Source organism: Narcine bancroftii, chromosome 5 (assembly GCF_036971445.1).
Source record: "Narcine bancroftii isolate sNarBan1 chromosome 5, sNarBan1.hap1, whole genome shotgun sequence".
In the NCBI taxonomy this organism is placed as follows: domain Eukaryota; kingdom Metazoa; phylum Chordata; class Chondrichthyes; order Torpediniformes; family Narcinidae; genus Narcine; species Narcine bancroftii.
The window spans coordinates 244,784,551-244,797,855 of record NC_091473.1 but is presented as its reverse complement, the minus strand read 5'-3'; the positions used below and the strand labels follow the sequence as shown (position 1 = coordinate 244,797,855).

Genomic DNA, 13,305 nt, shown 5'->3' with positions numbered 1-13,305 from the left:
CCTTTAAAGGCCATTGTACGTGATTTTTTCTCTCTCTCTGCAGCCTGTGCTAGTAATAGATTATAAATAAAAGCTGATTACTATCTTTCATTATTGGAGCAACCAAATAGATAGAATGAGATCTTAACGCTGCCTTTATCTCCCAAATTTCATTTGTTGCTTACGTCAATTTCAGGCTGAATAACCAGAGAAAAAAATAAATACAAGGTCACAACGTCTTGAGGTGACGAGGGGAAAAATAAGTTTGATCACTGATCAAAGTTCCTCTGCCATCCAACAAAATTGATCAACAAAATGCATTGCACAGATGTGACCCAGTGGATGGGGCTCTTGCATCTGTGTCAGAGGGCGGTGAAGGGCATGAGAATGGAATCCTAACTGATACTCATTGCTCGACTGGAGGTGCTACCTTTTGGATGCCAGGCCCCCAATAATAACAATTTTATTTTATTGCTGTTATTATTTTTTACTGTTTTATTTTAATCTTATGTTAATGGAACAGCTCAGTTATTATATTATGGTAAAACCCCTGGAATCTGGAATTCAAGCAAACCACATCCTCAAGCAACTGACAAAAAAATTGAGGAAAATGAATGTAAAAAATTAAAATAAATAAGAATAAAATTATAGGTAAAAAATATGCAAGTTTAAAATCGTAAAAGTAATTGTTCTCTGAAGAAATGCACAAACTTCGGGTGAAGATGGGAGCAAATATTCAGCCAGGAGGGAGCCTTGGTTGGGCTTTGCTCATAGCAGCTGTTTGAAAGTCACCCAGGATGAAGAGCTGGTTAATGCTGCTCGCTGTTGGGGTGACTAATTTAGTATCTCTTTATCCCTGCTTAGTAAGTGTTTCCCCGGCCAGAGGTTTTATCTGTCAGTTTTATATTGGGGAAGGGTGTTAGTTATTGATAATGTTATTGTTCATCTTTCGGGTGGCTCCGTGGAGGGGGAGGAACCTGCAGGTGCAGCGACAGTTAAATGTTTTCCAAGAATGTGACTGAAAATAAAGTAAAATGCTTTAAGGTTTATATATACATTCAAGTGTAAGTACAGTATATTATTTTCAACTGTTCATTCTTAATGCAGGTGTATTAGTTAGGCATTGTAAGTCTCAAGCAACCAGAGAATAAACTTATCTGGCATCTAACAATCCCCATAGGTGCTAGATACCAGGGGTTTTACTCCATCATTTTTTATTTTAATTTTAACGATTCATAAGAGCAAGAGCTAAGAGGCACAAGTAACAGATAGACAGGTTAGCCAAAGGTAGTGGATAGTGGGGGGTCTCAACTTCACTACCTAAAAGTGTTATAGAGAAAACCCATGGACCCTCAGGGAGAAGTCCTTACATACAGCGTGGGATTCGAACCCCAGTCCGGTCCCAAACGCTGGCACTGTAAAGGTGTTGTGCTAACCACCATGCCAACCGTATATTTGATGAAATTTGAGGAAGAATGGGCCGACAGTGCGGAAGTCTGCGATTTTCGTCTGAGTCTGCCGCACACCTGACACGCTTATACGCAAATGTGTTTGGGCATGTGCACAACATCCAATGATACGCAATGCAATGGAGACACACAGGAGACGGCTGGTATCTGAAGCTAAATGTAATCTAATGGAGGACCTCAGGAGAAGCATCAGTGGGAGAGAAAGAATGTCAACATTTCAAGCTGGAGACCTACATCAAGATTCAAGTCTTGATGAAGGGCTCCTTTAACTCCCACTAAAGCTGCTCGACCCACTGAGTTCCTCCAGCAGATTGTGTTTAACAAACACATTGCATGCCTGAGGTGGTCAGTCATTGGGGCATGCTTTTGCATGTTGTAGAGTTCATGCAAAAGCAGGGTCAATCTGCTTCATTTTGTTAAAACCTCACCTCACAGCTGATCTCCATTAGACCCCCCAATCTGAGGTTTTTTTTCCTTTTGCTAGAGATTTAAATTTAGACATACAGCACTGCAACAGACCAATTCGGCCCTCTGAATCCGTGCTGCCCAATTTACAGCCCATTAACCTACACCCTGGCATGTTTATGGAGCAGAAGGAAACTGGAGCCCCTGGAGAAAACCCACACAGACACAGGAAGAACGTCCAAACTCCTTACAGACAGTGTGGGATTCGAACCCAGGTCCAAACCTAAAGGCGTTTCACTATCTGCTATGTCAACCGTGCCGCCCTAATATCTGCTCACCTCGGTTCGTCAGAAAAGCAACCCTGCCATTGCACAATGATGAAATGCAATTTAGTGAAAACGGTGGCCTGCCCGAGTTGCTGTAACAGCAGTACTGCTGCTGGTATGGACTGGGGAGAGCAAGGGGTGGAGGCACAGCGTTGCTCTGCAGGGTCCTAGCGCCCAGCCAAAATGCCGATGGCTCTGCACAGGCTTTAAGTGTCCTGTTAAAAGAGCCGATGGTGTTGATTATTTTAAAATCTTTCAACCACAGGGTCTGAGCCCGAGATGGAAACAACTGCGATGGGCGGCATACCACGAGGCGTGCAGACTCCAGGGGAGCAGCGGACCGGTGCAGGGCACCAGAAATGGGGAGAGCACCCCCTGTTGGGAAGGAGAATCGTGGGCGACAACCCTATAGGAAGGTGTCCATGTCAGCAGACCGGTGAGGCACTCGGGAGATGAAGGCCCCACCCAGGGGTGGGCTGCTGGAAACTGGCTCATGGGAACCAGGTAGCAGGACACGGATTTGAGAGAGTGCCGAGGGCAAGAAAGGCTCCTGAAGAGTCTTGGGCACTGAGAGCATCCAGATTGTTTCGGAGGTTTGGACCTGGAGCTCAGGTTGCTGATAGTTTGAACTGGAGCTTGTCTGGCAGAGGCTGCCGGAGTGCTGGAGGTGAATCCACGGACACTCAGTAGCCGCTTTCAGGTGGCCAAAATACCCAATGTAAAGCAGCCAATGCGGCTGTCGGGTGGCCACCTGAAAGTGGAGAACCTGGCCAGGAGGAGCACTTACCTAACCCTCCTCCTGTAGGTATAATCTCCGCCTCGGAGAATCCCCTCATTGCACCTGAAAGCAGCAGCGGGACTATGGCCACGGTCCACAGGAGCCGGCATTTGCCCAGACATGGTTCTCCTTCAGCCGGCACATTCAGGTGACAGAAAGGCATCTTCTCTGCAGCCACCTGAATGTCCAGCTGCATTCCCCCAGCCGCGTCTGCCGACTCATTATCTGCGTCCAAGCACCTGAAAGCGGTTAGTGTCTCTGAGGGGATTCTCTTTTGCTTCATTCTCCTTTCGTTAGGAACACTGGGTCATGCTCACGGAGACTCTTTGTTTGCCTTACAGCAGACAAACGTTGAAGTATATAATGTATATTACTTTTTTTAAAGGCTACAGTAAAAGGAACGTTTAAACCTTTGACTTTGTAAGCCTTTAGGATCATGACTTGTCAAAGTTTAATCTTTTTTACTCAGTAAGTGTGACAAATGCCACCATGCAGAATGATATAAATAATATTCCTGTACTTTGTGACAAAACTACCAACAGGTTAGGGCGACTGTCACAGGGTCAGCTCAATATAGCCAGTGAAGGTTTACTAAGGACCCAGTGCATCGGGGAAAACATTGAAATTGGTTTGCTTGTAATTCCAGTAAGTTTGGAGTGTTTTGTGGGCACAGCATTGAAGGTATTCTGTCCAGTATCTTGCCCACAACATTGAAGGTATCTTTTGCCGTTATCTTAAAATGGCTGCCAATCGTAATCCAAGCCTCAGAAGCATAAATGGGAGACAGGGATCATGACTCAGGTTTATGGCCCAGGTCTGAGGTCTTGCACTTCAAATACCACTTGTATCAATTTGCCAATCATCAATGTTTCAAGCCGGAGACCTACATCAGGATTCAAGCCTTGATGAAGGGCCCTGCCTCAGAACGTCTTTCTCTCACTAATGCTGTTAATCATGCCATACTTCACATGGTTATCGTTCAAGAGATAAAAAGAAGGATTAGCTTGGATAACTCTTTATCAGCTGCCAAGGGCTGAACAGCCTTCTCTTTGCTGTAAAAGTCTACGATTCCGTGATGTAAATAACAAGTTGTTGTTGATAATGCAACACCAAAGCACTACACTTGGACAGTAGGTTTGCCCTCAGTCGTTACTAAAATGTTTGTATTGCCCCGCTACAAGTCTTCACTTCCTTTTTACTTTCCTGTTGCTCGAATGGGAAAATGTTTTGTTAGTTGTGCTGTCATTTAATATTTACACCTGGCAACATTCTACTTTCCCAAGGTTCGCCATTTCTGATTCTTGGAAGCAAAATCATCTTATTAAAATTGCAGCATTATTAATTTCTGTTGTATTCAGCTTCGTCGAACACTTCAATCGCTGTGGTGCGATGGTGGCAGCTGAGACTCACGGGGCTGCTCTCCGGAGAAAACTCACATTTCAGACTAATGTTCAAAGTGCAGTGCTGGGAATCTGATAATGAGAGCATTTTGTTTTGTGGATGTAGCGTTAAATAGGACTCCCATTTGGTCCCTTGAAGGGACATACAAAATCTCAGGAGCACTATCTAGAAGCAGAGTAGTGAAACTCACCTTCTGGTGGTTCAGCCAAATATATCATTTAACTAATATATTGAAAGCGTTGATCTGTTTACTTATTCCATTGCTTTTTGTGGGATCTTCAGTCGTACCCATTGGCTGATGTGCTTTCCATATTAATGGGTACACTTCAATTGAATTTCATTGCCTGTGTAGTACTTTGAGGTATCCTGAAGTCTTGAAAGTTTATGACTCTGGGTATGATCTGATCAAAAGATGGCACTTTCCCAAGACCCTGGATGTGTATAAATTGGCCTTTAGCTCTATTCAAAGGTAGAATATGGTGAGGCCGTTAATGATATGGCAAATGTTTCATCTGATGAAAATGCTCATTAGCTGAAGCTAAACAGCCCAGGAATTTCACAGTAATGTCATCAGGGGGGTTAATGCCAGGGCTTGTGCTGTGGAATAAATTTGCTTTGAAACGCCAGGGCTGCAGTAGGAACTGCTGCCTTGCTGCAGGCTCATCAGTGTGAAGGCAGCGACAGAATATCAAAAAACAATCATTGCATTTAATAAGATTAAATCTGACTTGACTACCCTGGCAGCCCTCTGTAGTTGAAGGTCACATGTCCATGAGGGGGATATAAGAGAGGAATAATCACTTGGACTGCAATCTGAGGCGCCTGCAAGCTCACACCAAGACACAAGAGCAACTTGACCGTGAACTACTCTTTGCAGACGATGCTGCTTTAGTTGCCCATTCAGAGCCAGCTCTCCAGCGCATGCGGAAACTGCCAAAATGTTTGGCCTGGAAGTCAGCCTGAAGAAAACTGAGCTCCTCCATCAGCCAGCTCCCCACCATGACTACCAGCCCCCCCACATCAACACAGAACTCAAAATGGTCAACCAGTTTGCCTACCTCGGCTGTACCATTTCATCGGATGCAAGGATCGACAAAGAGATAGACAACAGACTCGCCAAGGCAAATAGCGCCTTTGGAAGGCTATACAAAAGAGTCTGGAAAAACAACCACCTGAAGAAACACACAAAGATCAGCGTGTACAGAGCCGTTGTCATACCCACGCTCCTGTTCGGCTCCGAATCATGGGTCCTCTACCGGCATTATTTACGGCTCCTAGAACGCTTCCATCAGCGCTGTCTCCGCTCCATCCTCAACATTCATTGGAATGACTTCATCACCAACATCGAAGTACTCGAGCTGGCAGAGTCCGCAAGCATCGAATCCATGCTGCTGAAGACCCAACTGCGCTGGGTGGGTCACGTCTCCAGAATGGAGGACCACCGCCTTCCCAAGATCGTGTTCTATGGCGAGCTCTCCACTGGCCACTGAGACAGAGGTGCACCAAAGAAGAGGTATAAGGACTGCTTAAAGAAATCTCTTGGTGCCAGCCCCATTGACCACCGCCAGTGGGCTGATCTCGCTTCCAACCGTGCATCTTGGCGCCTCACATTTCGGCGGCCAGCAACCTCCTTTGAAGAAGACCGCAGAGCCTAAATCACTGACAAAAGACAAAGGAGGAAAAACCCAACACCCAACCCCAACCCACCAATTTTCCCTTGCAACCGCTGCAACTGTGCCTGCCTGTCCCGCATCGGACTGGTCAGTCAGCAACGAGCCTGCAGCAGACGTGGACATTACACCTCCATAAATCTTCGTCCGCGAAGCCAAGCCAAAGAATCACTTGGAGTGGTATTATTTCACAACAGTAAAAAAATAATTTCCTAATTTCAAGACTTCCAACCAATTCCGTGTTTACCTATGCGGCCAATTTGCACTTAGCAAGATCCCTTACATGAAGATTAAGTAAGGCTGCCATTGTTAATATCAAATAAATATTACCTCAGCAGATCAGAGAGAATGCTTCCTTGTTCAATGCCACAAGATCTTTTAAAGTGTTTTGATCTGACCCCTTTCAAAGTCTGACTGGGTAGTTTATGGACTGCAATTTGAATCCACAACTCTCAGTTTAGAGATGCAAATTTTAAAGTTTACCACCAGTGTAAACCTCTGTATTACAATCATCTGAGGAAATCTCCTTTGTTGGTTATTCAACTGGAGCATCATTTTTAACAATGGAACTCTCAGAGTTAATTAAGCCTGAAGTTAGATTTAAATCTGCAACAGAATGCCTTTGCCAGGGAGTGGTGGTGGAGGCTGGTGCAATAGGGACATTTAAGAGACTTTTAGGTAGGTTCATGGAGGTAAGAAAAATGGATGGTTATGGGCGAGAGGTCGGGAAGAATTAGGCTGTGGAGTAGGTTTACACAGGAAGGTGCTGAAGCACCTGCACTTCCTAAGGAAACTGAGGAAGTCAGGGCTACAAGCCCTCATGTTATATATAACCATATAACAATTGCAGCACGGAAACAGGCCAGTTCGGCCCTTCTAGTCCACGTTGAACATCTTCTCCCACCTAGTCCCATTGACCCACACCCAGCCCATAACCTCCACACCTCTCGTCCATATACCTATCCAACTTTTCCTTAAATATTAAAATCAAACTCGCATCTATCACTTCAGCCAGAAAGAAGCTCATTCCACACTCCCACCACCCTCTGAGTGAAGAAATTCCCCCTCATATTTCCCCCTTCGACCTCAATCCATGTCGACAACATTTTTACAGGGAACACAATCGAGAGAGTCCTGTCTAGCTGCACCATTGTGTGATCTGATAGCTGCAAAGCATCAGACCGGACGGACGGCAAACAGAGGATCATTGAAGATCACTAGGGTCTCCCTTACTGCCATTGCTTATAAAAGACCCTTTCCATCCAGCACACAGTATCTTTGACTCACTACCATCAATCGAGGAGGTACAGGAGCATCAACATCAGGAAAGGCAGGCTGGGAATAGCTTCTTGCAGACTGTGAGAATGATGAACAGTATCTTCTTCTTTGGCTTGGCTTCCCGGACGAAGATTTATGGAGGGGGTAAAAGTCCACGTCAGCTGCAGGCTCGTTTGTGGCTGACAAGTCCGATGCGGGACAGGCAGGCACGGTTGCAGCGGCTGCAGGGGAAAATTGGTTGGTTGGGGTTGGGTGTTGGGTTTTTCCTCCTTTGCCTTTTGTCAGTGAGGTGGGCTCTGCGGTCTTCTTCAAAGGAGGTTGCTGCCCGCCAAACTGTGAGGCGCCAAGATGCACGGTTTGAGGCGATATCAGCCCACTGGCGGTGGTCAATGTGGCAGGCACCAAGAGATTTCTTTAGGCAGTCCTTGTACCTTTTCTTTGGTGCACCTCTGTCACGGTGGCCAGTGGAGAGCTCGCCATATAACACGATCTTGGGAAGGCGATGGTCCTCCATTCTGGAGACGTGACCCATCCAGCGCAGCTGGATCTTCAGCAGCATGGACTCGATGCTGTCGACCTCTGCCATCTCGAATACTTCGACGTTAGGGATGAAAGCGCTCCAATGGATGTTGAGGATGGAGCGGAGACAACGCTGGTGGAAGCGTTCTAGGAGCCATAGGTGATGCCGGTAGAGGACCCATGATTCGGAGCCGAACAGGAGTGTGGGTATGACAACGGCTCTGTATACGCTTATCTTTGTGAGGTTTTTCAGTTGGTTGTTTTTCCAGACTCTTTTGTGTAGTCTTCCAAAGGCACTATTTGCCTTGGCGAGTCTGTTGTCTATCTCATTGTCTTATACCGAGTAAATCATTCCAAAATCATTAAATGATATCTTTACAGTATCCGATTATTATGTACTGTGCATTGTGTGTATGTGGTGTGCACCGTGGTCCTGAGAAACGCTGTTTCGTCGGGCCATATATGTACAGTCAGATGATAATAAACTTGAACTTAAACAATACCTATACTGTGCTGTAATTTGTTTTTAGACATACAGCACAGTTAACATGTCATTTTGGCCCATGAGCCAGTGCTGCCCAATTACACCTAATTGGCCTACACCTCTCAGTACATTTTGAAGAGTGGGAGGACACCAGAGCACCTGGAGGAAACTCACGTAGATACGGGGAGAATGTACAAACTCTGTTCGGAAAGCGTGGGATTCGAACCTTATTTGCGATCGCTGGAACTGTGACAGCGTTGCGTTGCCGCTACACTAACAGAGCTGGCCCGATCTAAATGTTCTTATGTTCTAACTTTCTGAATTGGAGGCAAGAGCCAACAGAGGAAAAAGGGTGAGAGTGAAGAGACAGCAAAAAAAAATCTGTGCTAATCGCAAGAGAGAGATAGCGGGTGGACACTTAGAAAAGGACTAATAAAAATGTCATACCATTTACTGTAGTAATAAGCAGACAATTAGTTGCTAAGCTCACTGTTCTAGCGTGCATCTGCTTCAGAGACCTCAAGCATCTTACTGTGAGAATGGTTTTAAATTATAAGAAGGAACTTTAATGAGATCAGGACACCCTCTACCCCAGTGTCCTGTTCAAAGATCCTTGTGCGTTTATTGCCTTTTTCTCCAGGAATTAAAATCTCATAATGTGATTCGGAGCATTTCCCTCTCAGCAAGCCTCCATTTTAAGGAAAGCATTTGCATTCATAAGGCAGCTTTTATATTTTGGGATGTCCCAAAGCTTTTCTGCCAATGAAGCAGTTTTGAAGTGGAGTTACTGTTGTAAGGTTGGAAGAATTATGGCCAATATCGACACAGAAAAGTTGTAGAAAGAGTATTGAGGTAAAAGATTAGATAACACTGGATAATGAAGATCTTGCTTCCTGAACATTTTTGGGTGTATTTTATGGATTTTGGAGAACTGATCACAAAAAATCTCCTTAAAATTTTCTGACCACATACTGTTTTTTTTAGATATAACCTATTTTTGGGATTTCTGGTCATATTTTAAGTCTACTTCAACCATACCAAACCATGAAGTGCAACATCATTGAAAATTCATTTTCTTCATTCACACTTGGACGTCTTCCCTGCTGATCTTGGTGCAGTCAGTGACGAACGTGGTGAAAAGGTTTCACCTGGACATTGTGACCATAGAAAAAGTTGTATCAGGGCAAGCGGAATCCATCAATGCTGGCCGACTATGGTTAGATACTGACACAAAGGGCATCAGATGCTGAGTACAAACAAAACTCAGCAGCAAAATATTTTTAGGTCAGTTGAATTAACACAATGTGTCATCATTATGCGATTAAACATCCTAAATTTAATGAAAGTTCATTTCATGTTTCTCTAACTTTCTATGTGATACAGCAAATCTGAAATTATCTTTGCTTTCAACTTGAAGTTGTCTATCATAATCCTCAATTTTATTTCAGGAAGCACATCTTTTTGTCCAGTGTTATTGGCTGAGTGGTAATTATTAATGAGGTCATTATAGCTATTACACTAATAATAGAATCTTTTACACAAGCCTCAATGTGTGCCATAGAAGCCACCCTGGGGTGGGGGGGGTGGATGCACAGCGCACTTAGGGGGGCGGAGTTCACAGACTGAAATCATAAAATTATTTTTCTTTTTTTTTATGTAGTCGGTAGGTGAGAAGTACGGAAGAAACCAACTGGCTGCTTCACAGGGAAGGGGGGCCCATAAACTTTGAGCAGAGCCCGAAGAGGGGCAGACCCAAAAATATGATTGAGAATGGCTGATCTAGATCATGTGCTACCATGACAGCAATTGTGATAATGTGGCACTGAAGTTTCAGCCTCTGTCTGGAATTGTCTCACAACCTTCTGTTCCAAAAGTGAACATGTTACAACTGAACCAGTGGTGATGCATAGAATCAATTAATAATGAGAATTGGTTCTCTTTTTTCTTTCAGAATTCTTAATTCCCAAGATGATTGGGTGGTAGTCGGGAGATGCAGTTAAAGTGCTTTTTTTGAAGTTAACAGGAAATATAAAGTGTTTGTTTTTGTATTAGATTGCCATGGTTAATGTAATGGTTAGCAGCAGTGTCCCCAGTTTGAAGTCTCCACTGACTGTAAGGAGTTTGTACATTGTCCCTATTTCTCTCGGTGTGCTTCGGTTTCCTCCCACGTTCCAAAGATGAATGGGTTAGTGGGTTAATTAGCACAAGGGGTGTAATTGGGGCAGCACAGGCTTGTGGGCCGGAAGGGCCTGTTACAGTGCTGAATATCTGAATTAAAAATATATAAAAATTATATTTTATAGCACTGAAGAGACATTTGACCTTCTTTCCCATTCCCGTTCCCTGCAAAGCTATCAATAATGATTAACTTAAAAATACGAGTTCCGAATAGAGGCAAGCTCAATACATCAAAGAAGTTGACACCTACCAGGCTCCGGTTAATTTTAACAGAAATAGAATACACGTTAAACATTGCCAACAACATTGGTTATGGATGTGTGTGTTGGAGAGATTGTGATAATAAAACAGAGAGAAAGAACGAGTTATCTCTCTCAGGACTGGCCAATTTGGCTTGCTATTCCTGTCTTTTTATGTTTATTTGTATATTCTGGCCAGCTGGGCATATCTCATTAGACCTGGCTCTATAATATTACACAGATGTTACATTGGCAATATATTGCACAGCAGGTTTAATAGTTCCTTAACAGCCACGTCATTTCACCTATCCCCTCCAATCTTCTGTTCTACCTAGACTAATGTTCCTCTTTTTTTCATTTCGGGTGAAGGATCTCAGGCGTGAAACATTAACTACTTCTCTTTTCACAGATGAAAGGAATGAAACACAGAAGTCTGCAAACACTGTGACTGTAATAAAAACACCAAGAAATGCTGGAGGAACTCAGCCGGTCTCATAACATCCACAGGGAGGTAAAGGTGTTAATTGGATATTATAAGAGAAAAGGTGAGAATTGAGAGAAAGAGATAGCTCAAGGAAAGGAGACAGAGGGAAGAAGATGGGGTGGGCGGGGGGGGGATGGAGGGAGGTTTAACGGAAACCGGAGAAGTTGATATTGAGTTGAGTTGAGAAGTTGAGGGAGATGAGGTTTCTCTAATTTGAGGGAGGTCTCAGTCTGGCAGTGAATGGGAATAGGATGGGGAATGGAAATGGGTGGCCACTGGGTGGTCCAAGCTATTGCAGAGGACAGAGGCGAGGTGCTCAACCATCTTTCCATGGATGCTGTCCGCCCTGCTGAGTTTTTCCAGCATTTCCTGTTTTTACAGCCCAATGCTGCAAAAGTCTCTTTGCTTACCTGTCTGTGTGGGGACAATGACTGTTGTGAAGTTTGGGGAGTAGAATGTACAGGGGGAGCTGGAAGGTGGGAATGTGGAACAATCAGTTGGTTAATGAAACCACCTGGAAGTGCAGGGAATTCTCAGCAGAAAAGACACAGATTTAATAATTCCGCTCAATTAATAATCATCAGTAAATCCTTTGCACGTTCTGAAAATAAAGATAATTGTCATGAAACTCCACAGCTGAGAATTCCTGCTTTTATTTTCCAGTATCTTCAGGGTTTTTCTTGTCAATCCTTCAATTTATATTAAATTTTCTTAAAAAAAATTGTAGACGTACAGCATGGTGATTGGCCCTTTTGGCCCATAAGTCCGTGCTGTCCAACTACACTCCATTGACCTGAATGGTGGGAGGAATGCAGAGCCCCCGCAGGAAAACCACGGAGACACCGGGAAAATGTACAATTTGAGGGAGGGTCCTTACAGACAGCGTGGGAATCGAACTCAAGTCCTGATCGTTGGCCCTGTAGCCGTGCTGCGCTAACTGTGGCACACTGTCTGGCTTTGAAAATCTTATTGTCACATCAGGCGAGGGAAAGAGATAAATAAAAAAACTTCGACATTTCATTACAAATGGAATGTGGCAATAAAAGGAACCTTTGAACATTTGATCTTTGGCTTTGTAAATTTTTAGGATCGTGATTCATCAAAGTTTAATCTTCTTTACTCAGAAGATGTGACAAATGCCCCCATATAGAATGATATTAATAATATTCCTGTACTTTGTGACAAAACCAAAAACAGTTTGGTGCACACTGCCATAGGGAAACTCATTACAGCCAATGGAGGGTTACTAGGGACCCAGTGCATTAGAAAAGATGCTGACATTAGTTTGCTTGTACTTCTGGTGAGTTTGGAGTGTTTTGTGTTCACAGTGTTGAAGGTATCTTTCCAATATCTTGAAATGGCTGCCATTGAAATCCAAGTCTCAGAAGCATAAATGGAAAACAGGGATCATTCATCTGAGGGCCAGGTCTGAAGTCTTGCTCTTCAAATACCATTTGTTTCATTTAGCTAAAGGTTGTGCTGACTGATCGAAGGCCATGGTGAATTTCATAAAAAAAAATCTTCCTTCCATGAGAAGTGACACCTTCGATAAGGGGAGCGGTTCAAATCTTCTAGCGTCCCATCAGAAGCCTCTATTTTCAAAGGGCAGTGCGATCCAGTCAAGTTTATTATCATTTGATTGCACAAGTACCACCTGACAAAATAGCATTCTCCAGTCCTCGGTGTAAAAACATGGAGACAAACAATGCATATACAGGACAAGTATTCCTATATGCAAATGAATAAATATTGTTTTGTCAATATGAAAGTCTCTGATGGGTAGTCCGAGCAGTTCCTTTAGTCATTAAGTCTTCTCACTGCCTGTGGGAAGAACGTGTCCCTCAGACAGGGGGTGCTGATTTTGATACTCCTGCAGCTGGAAGATGGTGTACGGGGTGGAAGGATTTTGCATGCCCTCTTCAGGCAACGATTCTGGTAGATCATATTGATGGGGTTGTGGGGGTGGTGGTGGAGGGAGACTCCAGTGGTCTTCTCTGTCACACCTCCAATCTATTTTTCTGTAGCAACCGCATCACACTGTGATGCTGCTGGCCAGGACAGATTCTGTAAAGTCCCTGTAGAAGCTCTTTTGAGA

General features: G+C 44.0%; 1 long non-coding RNA gene across 1 annotated transcript; it reads left to right on the top strand.

Annotated features, from left to right (window-relative positions):
• Positions 1–10,288: 10,288 nt before the first annotated feature.
• LOC138762967 (uncharacterized) lies at positions 10,289–12,911 on the top strand. Its single transcript, XR_011357271.1, has 3 exons — positions 10,289–10,421; positions 11,136–11,237; positions 12,539–12,911. It is a non-coding gene; the product is annotated as an uncharacterized lncRNA (long non-coding RNA).
• Positions 12,912–13,305: the final 394 nt, after the last annotated feature.